The sequence below is a fragment of the Argentina silus genome (genome assembly GCF_951799395.1).
Source record: "Argentina silus genome assembly, contig: scaffold_268, whole genome shotgun sequence".
Lineage (NCBI taxonomy): Eukaryota > Metazoa > Chordata > Actinopteri > Argentiniformes > Argentinidae > Argentina > Argentina silus.
The window spans coordinates 35,001-39,467 of record NW_028153192.1 but is presented as its reverse complement, the minus strand read 5'-3'; the positions used below and the strand labels follow the sequence as shown (position 1 = coordinate 39,467).

General features: G+C 48.8%; 1 protein-coding gene across 1 annotated transcript in view; it reads right to left on the bottom strand.

Moving 5' to 3' along the window:
- Nucleotides 1-3,682: 3,682 nt before the first annotated feature.
- Nucleotides 3,683-4,467, bottom strand: part of srebf1 (sterol regulatory element binding transcription factor 1) — an 18,842-nt gene continuing 18,057 nt past the window's right edge. The window contains 1 exon segment of the mRNA XM_083697639.1: nucleotides 3,683-4,467. This exon segment is cut by the window's right edge and continues 1,348 nt beyond it. The gene's annotated coding sequence lies outside the window, so the exon portion shown is untranslated.

Genomic DNA, 4,467 nt, shown 5'->3' with positions numbered 1-4,467 from the left:
CACACACACACACTTACAGGAGACACACACACACACACACACTTACAGGAGACACACACACACACACACTTACAGGAGACAGACACACACACACACTTACAGGAGACAGACACACACACACACACTTACAGGAGACAGACACACACACACTTACAGGAGACAGACACACACACACTTACAGGAGACAGACACACACACACACTTACAGGAGACAGACACACACACACTTACAGGAGACAGACACACACACACACTTACAGGAGACAGACACACACACACACTTACAGGAGACAGACACACACACACACTTACAGGAGACAGACACACACACACACTTACAGGAGACAGACACACACACACTGCCTGACAACACACACACACTTACAGGAGACAGACACACACACACACTGCCTGACAACACACACACACACACACACAGGAGACAGACACACACACACACTTACAGGAGACAGACACACACACACACTGCCTGACAACACACACACACACTTACAGGAGACAGACACACACACACACTTACAGGAGACAGACACACACACACACTGCCTGACAACACACACACACACACACACACAGGAGACAGACACACACACACACTGCCTGACAACACACACACACACTTACAGGAGACAGACACACACACACACTGCCTGACAACACACACACACACACACACACACACACAGTCTCGAATTCTTTGTGGGAACAGATAGTCATGTCTGCTGTATATGACTGTGTCTGTGCTCTCTCCTTGTCTTGTCATCCAGGCTTTGTAATATAGACCCAGACCAGCCCGGCCCAGACCCAGACCAGCCCGGCCTAGACCCAGACACAGCCCAGACCAGCCCGGCCCAGACTCAGCCCAGACCAGCCCGGCATAGACCCAGACCCAGCCCAGACCAGCCCGGCCCAGCCCAGATCCAGCCCAGACCAGCCCGGCCTAGACCCAGCCCAGACCAGCCCGGCCTAGACCCAGCCCAGACCAGACCAGCCCGGCCTAGACCAGACAAGACCAGTCCAACCCAGCCCAGCCCAGCCCGGCCCAGACCAGCCCAGCCCAGGCCAGACCAGCCCAGCCCAGCTCAGACCAGCCCAACCGAGACCCAGCCCAGCTCAATCCAGCCCAGACTAGCCCAGCCGAGACGCAGTCCAGCCCAGCCCGGCCCAGACCAGCATCACCTATGCAGAGTGGCCAGTGACAAGACAAGTCTACAAGGAAGTCCTGCCTCCACCAGCCAACACCCGGCGATGAGTCATAACGGACAGACGCATCGGCCAATCGGGGAGCGGGAGGGTTTCTCTGAGGCAGCAGCAATACAGACACTGGAAACAGTGACGGTTCCTCAGAGTCGCCCCCGGCAACAGGCATGCTCTCAGCCCCCCCCCCCCCCACACACACACACACACACACATACATACACACAAACAACCTTCTTCAATAGACTGGACTGCATTCAGAGACCACCGCAAGAGGGAGAGGGGGAGAGAGAGTGTGTGTGTAAGGGGGGGGGGGGGGGAGTGTGTGTGTGTAAGGTGGGGGGGGGGCTGTTTTAAATTCAGTGTGTGGTGTCGTGCCTCTGGAAGGGTCGCTATCAATTTCGGACACCTGGTGGCTGCTGATTGGCTAGAAGTCCCCCTCTGGCCACCCTATCAGTTGGCCAGTTGGGAGTTCCAGGAAGTGTGGTGTATGTGTGTGTGTGTGTGTGTGTGTGTGTGTGTGTGTGTGTGTGTGTGTGTGTGTGTGTGTGTGTGTGTGTGTGTGTGTGTGTGTGTGTGTGTGTGTGTGTGTGTGTGCGTGTGTGTGTGTGGTGCACATGATTGATGCGAAGAAGAGAGCGCATTGCAATTCAAGATGTCATGCGTCAAGCAAGCCGCCCCCCCCCCTCCTCCTCCTCCTCCTCCCCGTCCTCTTTCCCTCCCCCTCCCGCCCCCCCCCCTTCCCTCCCTCCTTCCCCCCCCCCCCCCATTGGATGTATCTCAATGTGCGCGTAAGTGTTAAAAAAATAATAATAATTGTTAATTGCTTTACAGGTTCTAAATATTCTGATATCGAGAAATAAAAAATAAAATAAAAAACGGTATTTTAATATAAACGGGGGGTCTTATCTTCCGAGATGTATTTTGATGTGCATTTACGGCTATACGGCACCATTGAGTCAGCGTTGGTATCTGTCCAGCTTTGTGTTTCTTGAAAAAAAAAATGAAAAAAAAAGTTAACTCTGTGTGTGTCACCTAGTTGAACCGTGAGCACACGACCACTCCTGTACAGTAGAGACGTCTCATGGTCAGAGGTCAGGGCTACCGGCCCCTACCAGGGTCATATCTCATCTCATTTCGGCTCATCGCTCATCTCTCTCATCTCGCTCCATCATCTCGGCTCACCAAACGTGAGACTTGAAGCGTCTCCGTACATCTCAGACTGCACCGAAAGGACAAGTTCTTCCTCCCTTTTCTCCATGCGTCTCTCAGTTCTCCGGACATTTCCATATGTGGCACTTGCAGTAATGTAGCCTCTCTCCACGACTCTGCCACGCTCATCCATCCACCTCCGTCCGCCGCGCCGCCGGCGCTCCCATCAGAGGACACGTTCAGTATTAGAGCAGAAAACGGAACATCACACCGATCTATTCTTTCTTATGATTCTCGATTCTGACGCTTATTATTTAATGGTGTACATACTTGACGCTGTTTAAATGTAAGATGTGATGTACTAATATAATTGTGTATAGTATTTCCTAGAGATGTTTATTTTCTATAAAATGACTATGTTATTGCTTATAAAAATGTTATTAAAAGAATCCATTGAGAAAAAAAAAACGAGAAAAATATGACAACCTTTTTGGAATGTCACCTCGTCTAAGTTGGAAGAGAGACAACAGCATGCCGTTTTATTGATTTCCATGTATTATTGTTCAGGATCGATGACACAGCATCACTTTGTTTGAAATGTTTTTTGTAACGCCAATGTGAAATATACCAGCACCTTTCAATGCTGCTCAGACCCAAAGACTGTTATTTATTGTCATCATTTTCTTTATGTCACACGTCCAATGTCCCCGATATCTAAAATGGCTTCCCTTCCCTCATCTCCTCACCTTACAGGAGATCAATAAACACTCGCTGGAGAGAAATTATTATTTCAGGTTGGGAACCATCCAATACTTTCCACGACCGGGTGATCATTCAGGGGAGAGTACTGCTGCTTTAGAGGTATGTTCGTAAACTGGGACATTTCCAACTTGAACTTGAACTGAATGTGTTACTAGGATGATGCTCAAGTTTCCGAATCCAAATCAACCGATTCCGTGTCAGAAACAGACGAAATTCGGCATGAACTCACGGTGCAAAGTTCAGGGTTTTTTATGAGGAGCACTTGAACACACCATAAGAGGAAGGGAGACATTTTGGGTGTGTGTACATATTAGTAGAAAACTCACGCCACATGAAGTCACACAGACTTAAGTCACCCCCCCCCTCCCCCCCATTCCCAAACACAACAGAAGTCCAAAAAGTTTCGTTACAAAATGTTCTTTTATTTACATTTTCAGGAATAAACCAATGAGCAAGGAAAGAGACAAGGTGTCGAGCTGATGTCAGTTATGATAAACATGAACAATACATTTCTGATGCGGTTCTTTCTGTTGGACTGTGATGATTACAGAACACTCTACCGATTGGTTATCCACACTGTCAATCAAACCAGTGTCACACATTGAGACGGTACAGACGACCTTCTCCTGGGTGGAAAAACAACCGAACATGCTAAAAAAAAAAAAAAAAGAAGCAAAAATTTTTTTTTTGACAGTCTTCTGAAAACAAAACCTGTAGTTCTTTCTAAGACATGAGGACAGAGAGCAGATCTGGACCCTTCAGGGCGAGCAGACGCACGACACAGGACCTAGTCTGAAGAGTCAGTCATCATGATGCGACACAGAGACAGGGACTATAGGATCACCCTACTGTTCAGACTATCTGTACCTCACCCTACTGTTCAGACTATCTGTACCTCACCCTACTGTTCAGACTATCTGTACCTCACCCTACTGTTCAGACTATCTGTACCTCACCCTACTGTTCAGACTATCTGTACCTAACACCCTAACACCTAAGGCTGTTCGCCCAACGACCCCGGTACGGCCAACGCTTCTATCTTTGATTGAATAGCACGCGCCTTGGGTAAAAGTGCAAAACGAATGCTGGTAATTCTAGACCTCGACTTTCTGACCCCCGAACTCCCCCGACTTTATTGACGCTTGTCTGGCCCCGTCACCGTGGCAACACCGTGAAACACGCTGTTCTTTGGGGGCGTCGACCTCCTCCGATGCTACACCAATAGGGAGGGGGGGGGGGGGTTCACTCAGCCAATGGAAAACACTGAGTAATCAAAAAACAAAAACAAAAAAAAGCCTGGAGACAGATTATAAATACACTTTAAAATATATACAC